The sequence below is a fragment of the Diabrotica virgifera genome, chromosome 4, assembly GCF_917563875.1.
Source record: "Diabrotica virgifera virgifera chromosome 4, PGI_DIABVI_V3a".
NCBI lineage: Eukaryota > Metazoa > Arthropoda > Insecta > Coleoptera > Chrysomelidae > Diabrotica > Diabrotica virgifera.
In genome coordinates, this window is record NC_065446.1 from 254,880,930 (window position 1) to 254,894,793 (window position 13,864).

Below are 13,864 nucleotides of genomic sequence, written 5' to 3' on the forward strand. Positions count from 1 at the left end.
TTGTTTGGTTATTCTAGACCGTGATACTTACAACAATAAAGTTTCATCTTTTCTAGATGACAACCATTTCATTATTTTACCAACTGATCCTTCCAAGAGATTCATAAGTAAATTGAAAGATAACATCAAAAAACACTCTGAATTTTTATCCAATTATGAGGCCCCTTACAACAAACTGCCTGGCAACCCTCTTATTCCGAGGTTGTACGGTTTACCCAAGATACATAAAGTTGGAATTCCTATACGTCCTGTCGTCAGTTTCATTAACACTCCAGTATCTATTTTATCAAAATTCATACTTAACACCTTAAAAAATTTAATCAACTTCACACCCCGTTTTACTGTATCAAATTCATACCAATTAGTTGATAAACTTCAACTCATCAATCTCAATCCAGACATAACTATGCTTTCTTTTGATGTAAGCAACCTATTTACTTCAGTGCCCAAAATCGAAACTTTAAGTCTGGTAAAATCACTCTTAGTCAACAAGTCTTTTCAGCCCAATGTCATTTCACCGATACTAGATATCCTTGAATTATGTCTATCTCAAGATTTCTTTCAATTCAACAACAAATTCTATAAACAACCAGATGGTTTAGCAATGGGCAGTTGCTTATCCCCATTCCTAGCTGATGTCTTTATGGATCATTTAGAGTCCAATCACATTATGAAAAATCCAGAAATTTTACATTGGTTTCGTTACGTAGATGACTGTTTGGTCTTCATCGCTGGACATCATGACTCAGCTCAACAACTACTTCTTAAAATTAACTTAATTCACCCTAATATCAAATTTACCATGGAACTAGAATCTTCTCAGGCCATTAATTTCCTTGATTTATCTATTACCAGACTTAACAACCAATTCAACTTTGGTATCTTTCGTAAACCCACCCAAACTGACCATGTAATTCATTTTTCTTCTAATCATCCTCTATCACACAAACTAGCAGCTTTCAGAAGCTTCATACACAGACTTTTCTCTATACCTATGTCAACAGATTCGTTCAACAAAGAACTCAACATTATAAAACAAATAGCTGTCAACAATGGTTACGATCCCTCTATAATAGATAAACTCATCCGTAAAAGAGAATCTAAATTGCTTCAAAATTCTGCTTTCCATCAGTCATCTTCATCTTCTGCTATTTACAGGTCACTACCATATCATAACCCACATCTATCTGAAAAGATTAAACGTATTGTATCTAACTCTTCTGAGAATATACATATTTCTTTCAAAGTTGGAAATACCCTTGGCCACTTTTTGACAAATACTAAGGATACAATACACTATATGAATCGTAGTGGTGTTTATAGACTGACTTGTTCTGATTGTGATGCCTCTTACATCGGCAGGACTTACAGATCACTCTCAACCAGATCTGCTGAACATTCTAAAAGAGACACTACATCAGCCTTTTCCCATCATTTGAAAGTTAATAATCATCATCTTGACATCCCTGATGGTGTTAAATTAATTCATAACATCCAAGACAGAAACAATCTACGCCTGGATTTGTACGAGGACCTCGAGATTTCCAGAGACATGAGGACCAGCCCCAATTGCGTTAATCGTCAAACAACTTTAAATCGTCCTTTCACTCCTATCCATCGACAACTATTCCCTTAATCCAACCCTAGTTTTCTCTCATTATTCCTCTCACCCCCCTTCCCCTATACTCCTATTCTCCATTTCCCCCTCCCCCTCTTTTTCCACTACCCCACTAGTTTAACAGTCTTCTCTTTCCATACTAATCACCCATTAACACATATCTCAACTTGCATTTCTTTTCAACTTCATGGCTGCCTCCCCCACCATCCCATCCCTAACACAGTTTTGATTCTTCTATTTTCCTATCCTTCATATTTTCCTCCACTCCTATTCATTTCTGGTCTGACCTTGTGTCTCTGTCTCTTTTTCAGGTCCTCTATATCTCATCTCACCACTTCTTTCATAATTTATTTAAATGCCTCTTATTATTATTAATCCTTAAATCGGTCTGGTTTATTGTCTCTTTGGAATGTTCTTCACACTCCCTTATCCTGTTGCCTGTTATGTTACTTACTCATTTTTTTTCTCATCTCCGCTTACAATAATAAATAACACCATACATCCAATCTCTCTGGTCTGTCATATATATCACTTTCCTTACTTAGTAACATTCTGTCACTTCTTTCTTTTTAGATTCTTAGACTTTACTTAACAATAGGATACTGCACACCTATATCCATTACGACCCATTCAGTCAAACTTCTTTCAGATTATAACATTTAAGTTTTATTGCATTCACTATTCTTCTTTTTTCATCTATCTTTTCATTTCCATTCGTATCAGGCAACTTCCAATATCCATTTATCCCAATTTAAAATAAAAAATTTTTCACATTTTTCATTTGTTTGATTTCAGTTACAATCACATACGTTCATAAAGTTTGTGCACTTAAATATATTTCATTTAGTTCAGTCTGTTCACTCCACTATCACCAATAGAAATCAATCTCATACTTTTCTATTTCATATACTCATTCAATTTAGATTCTTCTTTACATACTGACACCAACACACAATTTGACCTATATTGGTAGCTCTCATTCTAATTATTTTATTCACTATTCCACGTTGGTGGAATATCAAGATACATTACTTTCAATTCATTCAGTCCTTTCAAAACTACATAAAGATGAATTAGACTTTAGGTCACATAGTTTAATTTCATTATATTATTACATACTCTCATTCATTTCACAATACTATATACAATCATATCCGTCACACATATATCTACCTCACTAACAGTAATCTTTAGTTATTTAATTTTTTAACAACGATTTTCCAACTTTTAACAGACATAATTATTCATTACAATAGTATAATAATAAATTTAACACAATAAATAGCCACCTTTTGTATATATACTGTTTTCTTGCAATATTCTACCGTTTACATTCAACCTGTTGTCTGCTTGCCTTTTTAGGCAACCAACATTTCATCACATAAAAACACTCTTAAATCCTGGTTTTCTCGGCTTGTTTAGCTTTGTTTTTCCATGCAAGTCTAATTATCTTATTATGTAGTGTATTTCCTTGTTTCAACAAACTCAACTTTCATCTCGTCATTTCACATCCGATGACGTCACAACTTAAACCACGTAATATATCTGCATTAAATTTAATGAATCTATAAGTTATTCTGGAATAGAGAGTTGCTAATTTAAACTTTACAGTATATTTTATTATTCAAATAATTTAAATTATTTTTGCAGACAAACCTTGGCATTTTATTAAAAAATCCAAAATCAAATGAAACTTTAACCAAAAATTGGCTTTATCTTGTCATGTCATGTCACCCTTGTCAAATTGTATATCCACTTCACAATTTCTCAGTTGGTCTGTGCCCATTGAATTGGCAAGTACCTAGTATCTTCGAGCAGGGAACCATGGCACCCTTTTAGCATGTGTTCCACTTTATCCATTAACATCGACTTGTAGTCATAACATTTTAACATATTACATTATGTAAACCATATATGATGATGTTAACACTATTTACGGTGTGCTAGTTTCAAAATACTCGGTAGGATGTAAGTATTCCCACATTTTTCATTTTAACAGTCACATTTTAAACCTTTTGCTTTAATCTAACGTGGAAATACTTCATTCTAGGCACTGAAGATGTTCTGTTTAGAACGAAAACGTTCTGCATTCGATGACATTTTATAGTTTTTAAATAAACGATTTTATACCAGAATACATCTCGAAGTTTTTACTTCTGTATTGGTTTTTTAAACTATGGTATACAGCCAACTATTGGGATTTTCCCATTGATTTTTTTTTTTTTAGAAAAAAATCTCTAGTCGAGGCAGAATTAATTAAGAAATATAAATATACTGATTTATTTGGACTAATGTGAACTAATTCTTTAAAACGACTAATTCTTTGTTAATCTAGTAACTTCCAACAATTTTTAGTTTGAATATTATTTTGTTTGTGTCGTTTAAATCAGAAATTCTCGTGTATAGAACTCTTTACCTACATATTTTTATTTCATAAAAATAGGATATCTTTGAGTGCGATGACACCCGGACAACATCTATTGATTTTTTGACCTGCCTGACCCTTCCGAGACTTGCGTCTGTTAGAATGAAATCTAATGAAATATATGCACCGACATCAAATTTAATATTTTTATTTTGAAATATCCCTTGCTTGGAAGAGCGAAGTTTAATTTTTTATGCATTATGTAGGGGTAATGTATACAAGGAAATGAATCACTTTCATCATAATTTATTATCAATATTATTAATCAAGTCCATAATTAAGTCAAATTAAGACTATTATATACCTAATAGCTAATATGCAACAATTACAAAGCAATAAAAATTATTTGTTATTATTCTTACGAAATCTAAATAAACTTATTCCTCTTCCTGTCGCAGATGAACATCCGCGAAACACACACGAGTAACCAGACATTTTAAGCATAACCATAATGCTACTATATAATTATATAAATGCTCAAATAAACTTGTTAAGTCGACTATTTACCATATCCACGAGGAAAAAATTTTCCTTTAGTTGTCTGTATACCATATATTACAAAAAACGACTAAAATCCTTTATAAAAGGTATATTTGTTAAAATCCCTAAAAAGGGCTACATCACAGAACTAATTTTCGATAATTCGATAAACTATAATTGCTTCTTGTATGAAGTTACTTTTATATGACACTCATTGTATTATTAATTTTCTTATCTTAATTGGCAACTAACATATCTATCTCGACAAAAAAGTATATCTACTAAATAAATTATTTTTCAAACTCTTTCAAACTAGTTTGACAAACAGTTTGAATTTTCAAACCTGTACGACTGACCAGTTTGACTTGACTTGAATTATTTGTCAGAAGGATTGACTTGAGTTTGACTTGAAATTAAGTCAAACTCAAGTCAAGTTCAAACATTCACGTCAAACTTGTGCAACTCAGTGTTAAACAGATATTTAAAGATAAACAAGCGTTTAAAAAAGTTATCGCCAACCTTCGTTAAAGGACGGCACAATAAGGAGAAGAAGGAGGCAAAAAATTTAAAAAAACCGTTAAAAAAACAAAGACTACGAGTTATTTTGTTACTAATTTGACTAGAGCAGCTGTAAATTGAACTTTGCTGAGAATAATTAAAATAAAGTTGTTTATTATTACCTATTATTAATAAAATTTTAGCAAAAATGGATACGTTTTGAAATAGATTGTTCCTGCTAGCCGCTCGCGCGCGCCGCTACTGTGTCCTCGTCGCAATACAGATACCTGTAATTGTTGTCAAGAATCGTGCACACACGTATATCTACATACACACGTCTAGTCTCGTCAGGCTAGCAATAGCGTAGCAGGAGCACCAGCCAGCAGCAGCAACTCGGGAAAGCAAAGAGAACAAACCGAAAGAGAAAAGAGAAGGCGGGGTATATCCATTCGGATCTAACCAATGAGTCGGCAGAATCGAGTCAGCACATGTAGATACAACCGCTTACTGAAACTAATTACGTTGATTTATGTTGCTATTGTTCATTGTTGAATCGCGTTTGGACAGCGCATTCACGGCAGATATATACGTGAGCACGCCTCTCCGATGGACGATCTTCACTGAAGAAACGCGACGTTGCCTTTCGTTGCTTGCGACAATCGACAATGCCCCAAACGCCTGCCTCTTTCCACCATCCACTTCTCTTCTAAGCTGGAAATTATCGACCAACTCTTCTGTTTATTTTAACATCCTCGCCAAGTGTTTCAAACTTACAATCACATTGTTTTCGAATTGTGCTGGTTCTAATTATGGGACGTGTTAAACTTTAGAAAAGAATCAAACAAGTTTGCGATCTCAAAGTTTTACTGAAACAAAAAATAAACAAACATCTCCTTGAGTATACGAATCTAATCACTCACAAAAAATTTTTTGACTTGGCAAACACAATAAAACATGAGGATACAACTTTTTACAATTTCAAATCTTTTTTTTTTCAATATAATATACTGGCAATGCGACTACATCCACAGAATGCTTCTTAAATTTTGATGAATGTAATTTCTTCTTCTTCTTCTCGTGCCATATCAGAATTATCAGACGTTGGCGATCACCATTGCCAAGGCTTTACGATCTTCTGCAACATGCAATAATCGTCCTGCATTTGATATCTGAGTCCATTTAACAAAGATACCTGTTCTTCTACACTTCTACGACTTTCTATTTTGCCTTTAAGGATCAGTTGTAGTGTTCTATGTCTATTTATCTTCACTGTATGTCCCATATAGGTAGGGTTACCATAATTTATTAAGACCAAATCCGGACAGGGGTAGTCCCAGGGGTTGTAGAAAATGTAAAATGTGAATTTGACTGTGTTGCTACCTCTAAATTGTACATATGTGCGAAATGCATATGGCACAATTAAAAGTACAGCTGTTTCGCTACAATATGCAACTAACATCGAAAATCTCTGCCAGTTGAAAATACAGTATACACCTATGTTTTAACATACTTTAGACCTAGAAAATAATATTCCAGAACGATATAAACAAATATTTTTAAAAAGAAAAGGATAAACATTCAAGTTTTGCTTAGTCTGTACTGGGCCCAGAGATAAGTTGTTCTTCATCTGTTCTTCTTTCGTACTTTTTAGAAGACATTTTCTCAAAAATGGCTTGTGATTTTTTATTTTGTCATGGAATTCGGAACATGACAATACAGAATTTGCTTTAATATTGAGAAGCTCATTTACAACAGGTAGAGATAATCTTCCTCTTTCAGCCGTCCATATAAAATTCATCATCTAAAAGATACGTTCAGCAGGAGCCGAAGTACCAGGCAGACAAAAGATGAATTCTACTATTTTAAAAATATTCGTAAAGGAAACGTTGCTTTTAGAAAATACTGCAGATATTTCTTTCCATTTGTCATGAGTGTTTGGGGTTTCTTCTTTAGGTAGTAAAGTCCATTTAGGTTTCAGCTTTTTTAGAACTTGGAGAAGTGACGAGCGCTCATCAAATAATTCATCTACATTAACAGAATTCGGTACAACGCTGACTACAGTTAAAGCGATCTCTTCCATCTCTTTCCAGGTAGGATCATCTTGTAGCGTTAGTTGTTAGCCTTGTCAAAGTTATTCGCCCAAAGTTTCAAGTGATTTATCCCCTTAGTAAAAACCTTCTACACCATGAAGAAATCCGGACATTTCTCATATCCGGACGCCAATCCGGACATGTCTTTCAAATCCGGACTGTCCGAACGAAATCCGGACGTATGGTAACCCTACATATAGGACATTTTCCAGTGTTTAACAGTCTTTAACAATTTTCTATTTTTGTTGACCCTCTTAGTACTTCCTCATTAGTTTTTCTTGCTGTGCAAAGTATCTTCAACTCCGTCTATGAATCCACATTTATAATGCTTTAATTTGGTTCATGCTTGATACTTTTAGTGTCCATACTTCTGCACCATACAAAAGTACAGACCAGGTATAGCACTTATTCTAAACTACGATGATTATTGCAAAGAAATGTCTTCATTTTCATAAAAGTAGTTTTAGTCATTACTATTCTGCGTTTTATTTTTGTCTGCATCTAGTAGGTTCGTTATAGCAGTTCTCAAATATGTCATTTTGTGAACTTTTCAATTTCGACTCCATTCAATTGCATCTAGATGTGGGTTACGACGAAAGATTAAAAATTTGGTTTTGTTTGAGTTTATTTTAATGCTCATATCCTCTCCTACTTCGTGAAGACGATCAATCAGAATTTGGAGACCTTTAATATTCTCTGACGGAATGACTCTATCGTCCGCGTAGCTAATTATTACATTAAGTAGTTTCCCGTTAATTTTTATTCCATATGGCTGCCTCTCAAATGCCTTTTTAAATAACTGGTCTTAAGTAACTATTAAACAATATTGGTGACAAAATGCAACCTTGCCTGCCTCCTCCTTTATGCATATTTCGTTGATATAGATATCTCCAAATTTTATGTTAGCAGTTTGATTCCAATACAGATTTATAATGACGCGAATATCTTTGTCCTCTATTCCTATATTTTTTAGCATCTGCATTAGTGTCACATGCTGTACTTTTTCAAATGCCTTTTCGAAATTTATGAAGCATGTAAATATCTCTTTTCTTTGATAACGACATTTTTGTAATATAATTTTTAACGCAAAATGTGCCTCTCTAGTTTCCATAGCATTTTCTAACAAATTATTTCTTCTTTTTCAATAAGTACAGATTTTCTATAATGCTTCCCCTAAAAAAAACTAATTCCTGCATAATTTTCCATAATTTGTCTCTTCTTATGTTTGATAAAGTTTCGTTACTATCAATGTCTGCTAAAAGTTTCTCCAAAGTATCCTATTTTGAAAATGAAATAAACTCACTTTTCTGCTATTTGTTTTACAATATGGTGTATTTGCTGAAATTTTCTTCCTGTTGACGTTTTCGATGTTTCTATAATAGTTTCTTGCTTTCGTTGACTCCACCATTGCTCAGAAGACTAAAAGAGTTGGATCCTGTTGATTTTTCCACCGCTAGGGACTGGATTGAAGTTACTTAATGATTCTTCATGATGCTGTAGAATAAAATAATGCTCCAAATAAAATAAACTTTATTTCTTCAAGAAAACGCATGCATATTATTACAAAAATGGTGGAGGTTCTTACAAAATATTTATGATTGATGGATTCGACCGTTACTTGATGGAAGTTCATTTTATCTAACAATAAAACACTGAAAACGTTTGTTTTCTATACTTCCACAAAATTTATTACAACTATGTGACTACAGCTGTTTCGGCAAAGTTTCACTTGAGAAAGGCACTTTGTCGAAACAGCTGTAGTCACATAGTTGTAATAAATTTTGTGGAAGTATAGAAAACAAACGTTTTCAGTGTTTTATTGTTAAATATTTATGAACTGAATTACAAAAAAACTTGAGTATTGGTATAGACCAGGGCGCATCTGTAAAAATATTAGTACATTTGGACGTTGAGAGGTGACTCAATTTTTTTTGCAGAAATTGCTTGAAAATAAATCAAATAATAATATTTGAGTTATCCTCCCTCTCAAAAAGGTCCGGAACATTGTTTAAATAATCAAAATGTCAAAAAATTAAGGAAAAATTCGATTTTTTTCTTGGTTTTTTGATTATAACTTTAAAAGTATTCATTTTCGAGAAAAGTTGTACTAACATAAAAGTTGCGTAATTAAATTTCCTACGATATAGAGTTGGTTAAAAATTTAAGTAATAGTCACCCTTGTTGCAAAATAGCAATAATTGTGAAAAAAACATACAAAAACAGGTATTCGCATTTTACGTTTTTCAACCATTTATGCTACACTTAGGACCTTCATATTTCATCCTGAAAAACTTTATGATACAGTAAAACAATACTGTAAACTTCATTAAGATCAGTTCAATAGATTTTGCAAAATAAATTTTGCAATCCAGCTTTCGTAAAAAAAATTCATTTTTTCAAAATGTTACAGGACTGAAAATAAAGCAGATAGCAAGTCGAATTTTTTTTTGCCTATAGAAGGGTACTGTACCTTTCATTTGCAATTTTGCAAAATTAAAATCGATTAACACCACGGCGTCAGGATTTTTTTTAAATAAACATCAATTATTGGTGCTACGCGCAGGACAGAGGATAGTTTGCTCTGATTGGGCATTCCAATGACCTTTGATAATGATTGATACATTTTAATTTTTATTACATTTCGATATAAATAAATAAATTTGTTTATTGCAAAATAAAAACACATACTCTATCCTTTGAAATAACACTTTTATTAGCAAAAACTTTCTTTGTTCATATATTTTAACTTAAATAATAAAAGTTTATTATGTTTAAACATATGCAATTGTTTAAACAATATTTCACAAACAATAATAAAATTAGTTTGATTTTTGTGGAATTAAAATATTAAAATACAACAAAATATAGAGTAAGAAAATAATATATTAGATAAAGATTGGAAGAAATTTTGGTGGAAATCAACTTGTGTGAATCGAACACCGCTGTCCTGCGCGTAGCACCAAAAATTATTGTTTGTTTCAAACATTTTCTGACGCCGTGGTAATCAATCGATTTTAATTTTGAAAATTTCAAATGAAAGGTACAGTACACTTCTATAAGCAAAAAAAATTTCAACTTGCTATCTGCTTTATTTTCAGTCCTGTAACATTTTGAAAAAATGATTTTTTTTTGCGAAAGCTGGATTGCAAAATTTATTTTGCAAAATCTATTGAACCGATCTTAATGAAATTCACAGTATTGTTTTACTGTATCATAAAGTTTTTCTGGTTGAAACATGAAGGTCCCAAGTCTAGTATAAATGGTTTAAAAACGTAAAATGCGAATACTTGTTTCTGTATGGTTTTTTCGCAATTATTGCTATTTTGCAACTAGCGTGACTATTTTTAAAATTTTTTACCAATTCTATATTGTAGGAAATTTAATTACGCAACTTTTATGTCAGTACAACTTTTCTCGGAAATGAATACTTTTAAAGTTATAATCAAAAAACGAAGAAAAAAATCGAATTTTTCCTTAATTTTTTGATATTTTGATTATTTAAACAATGTTCTGGACCTTTTTGAGAGGGAGGATAACTCAAATATTATTATTTGATTTATTTTCAAGCAATTTCTGCAAAAAAATTTGAGTCACCTCTCAACGTCCATCTCAAAACAGATGCGCCCTGGACTAGTTTACAAAACACGTTTTTTAACAAAATATATTTTCGTTGCGGTATGTCATACTGCATGTGAGTGGTTAAGGATTAAATATATGTAAAAGGTGTTCACCACTGGATATAGCTCCCACTGTGTCATTTTTTCTATCTCTTTCAAACATATTGTTTATTGTTATATTGATATAAATAAAGGCAGTTAAAAAATGCGACATCTGATGCAATCTATTCTTATCTAACATACTTACCTACGATGAATGAAGCAACTAAAAACCTTTGTGCCACAACTACAATATAGCAAACACTTCCTTAGCACCTTCGTTGATACTTAACAAATGATAAGGCCTCTCTTGTTATTTTAGCCGACACAACGTTTACCGCTCCAAGATATTATGCCTAAACAAACTCAAAATCACACTTGTAATCTACTGAAAGGACCGTAGATAAATAAATAAACAAATAAGCGTCCCGTTGTGTTCCTGAGACTCGTGGAGGGAGAATGCAACAGGTTGGTGGTAGAAATTTTCTTCTGATAACGAAATTAGTTGTAAGCTGAAAGGCTAGTGTGTAGTGTGTGTATGTAATGTGCCAATAGGCGATAAACAATAAATTATATCAAGGTAATGAATTATTTTTTAAAATATTAATTATTATAGGTACAGTGTGTCTAGGTAACTTGGAACCACATGGAAAACTCTTTTGTTCTAGTCATATTTGTAATTAATGTTACTATAAAAAATTATTCGTCAGAAAAAGCTCTGAATGGTCCAAAACAGAGGTTCATAGAATAGAATAGAATAGAATAGAAACATGCTTTATTGTCATGAAAAATTGTACAATTTTATCGACAAAGCTTATAAAAAGTCAAGACAACAAAACAATAACAATCCAATTTACTAAAATTACATAAATCGTCAATATATTTACAATAATAACAATAATAATGAAGTTAAACAGAAGTAGTCAATTGCAAAATTTAAGTAAATTGCAAATGCATAGTCTACCTAGTAATTAATAAGTTTAAAAGTGAAGCTGCTGCATATGACACCCAAATATAGACAAAAAAAAATGATAATAAAAATACTACTTGTGCAAAGGGTACTGCAATTTCTTAGTTATTGATTAAGAAAATCTTCTACTGAATAATATGGTCTTTCAGATAGGTAGGCTTTTGTCAGTTTACGGAATTTGGGGAAAGATGCTGCAGATTTAAGTTGTAGAGGGAGATGATTGTAAAGTTTTTTTGCGGAATATAATATAGATTTCTTTACTAACTCAGAGGACGGGGTCGGCATATAGACGTCAAACGTAGAATTTCTCGTGAAGTAGTCATGATTAGGTCTTGGTGGAAAGACATGTAGATGTTTACGAATTAAGCAAACAGTTTCTAAAAAATACAAAGATGGAAGGGTTAAAATTCTGTGATCTTTGAAGTAACTTCTGCAATGTGTTGTTCTTCTGAGGCCAAACAGATATCTAATTGCTCTTTTTTGTAATTTGAAAATAACATCGAATTGGGCAGCTGTACCAGAACCCCAAAAAGGAAGACCATAACGAAGATGTGACTCGAACAAAGAAAAATATGTTATTTTGGAAGATGCTAAATTGAGTTCATTCGAAACAGATCTTATAGCATAGCAAGCTGAGGATAGTTTCTTCCTTAACAAATCGATATGGTGGGACCATTTAAGGTTGCTGTCTAAAAAAATACCAAGAAATTTCACAGAATCAACGGTACTGATCTGGCTGTTATTAAGAGGTAAGGGTTGAAGGACTCCTTTATAAGACAATGCTACTGTTTTATCTACGTTAAACGAGAGTAAATTAGAGTCAGACCAGGTTTTTATTGTAAGTAGATCAGAAGTTATAGCAGCATGAAGAGTTGCAGTATTTGAGTTGCTCCAAGTGATAGTGGTATCATCAGCAAAAAGAAAGATTTTTCCATCGATTTTTAAACTAGTGATGTCATTAATAAAGATAAGGAAAAGTAGAGGACCCAATACTGAACCTTGAGGTACCCCACATACAATGTTTTTGAGACTAGAGTCTGTATCATTTGCTCTAACCAGTTGCTTCCTATCATCCAAGTAAGATTGGAACCAATCTAAAGAAATACCTCGAATTCCGTAGAAATTTAGTTTTCTTATCAAAATGTTATGATTTACACAATCAAAAGCTTTGGCGTAGTCACAAAAAACGGTGGCAGTGTGAAGATTATTGTTCAGTGCTTGATAAACCTCATGTAGTACAGAAAAGATGGCATCAGTGGTGCATTTATTATTTAAAAAGCCGAACTGATTTTGTGATAAAATGTTGTTTTCAACTAGAAAGGACATAAGTCGGGCTTTTATGAGTCTCTCAATAATTTTGGAGAGTACCGGTAGTAGTGCAATAGGTCTATAATTGCAGGTATTAGATATTTCACCACCCTTATGAAGAGGAATAATAATGGCTGTCTTCAGGCACTCTGGAAATTTACCTTTCTCAAAGGAATCATTAATTAGTGAGATGAGGACTTCTAACACATTTTCTGGGAGATTAGAAAAAATTTTTATCGATAGACCATCAGTACTACAGGAGGATTTGCTTTTGATACTATTGATTGTTTGGATCAGTTCAGATTTATCGACTGGTTTTATAAAGAATGAATTCGAGACCTTTCTTGAATTATGGAGATAAGCAATGGGATCTTGTTGTGGCAAAATAGTTGATGTAATATTTTTACTCACATTAACAAAGTATTCATTTAGATTTTCAGGGTCTGGAAGGGAAATTGTTTTAGAAGTGTGGGTTTTATTTCGAAGATCGTTTATTATGGACCAAGTTTCTTTTGCAACACTTTTTGAGCTTCCCAAACGGTTATGGTAGTAGTATTTTTTAGCTGATTTTATAAGTTTAAGATAGGTTGCCCTGTACTTGGTGATATATTCAGTGATAGAAACGTTGGTAGTAAATTTCCTGATATAGAGAAGAGAACGCATCAAAAACTTCTTTGTCTCCTAGACCCCTTGTTATGTTTTTCAATTTTAGATAGACCCCCTACTATTTTTACTTTGAAATATTTAAATTTCTAACAGTGGAGAAATAATATTGGTGTAAAAAAGTAAAAAAACACAACGCATTTCTACACATTTAGT

The 13,864-nt window shown here is 32.4% G+C and overlaps 1 protein-coding gene across 1 annotated transcript in view; it reads left to right on the forward strand.

The window, feature by feature from the left end:
- Positions 1 to 13,864, forward strand: part of LOC114326539 (protein tiptop-like) — a 237,274-nt gene that overhangs the window by 193,529 nt on the left and 29,881 nt on the right. The gene's annotated exons all lie outside the window — the stretch shown is intronic.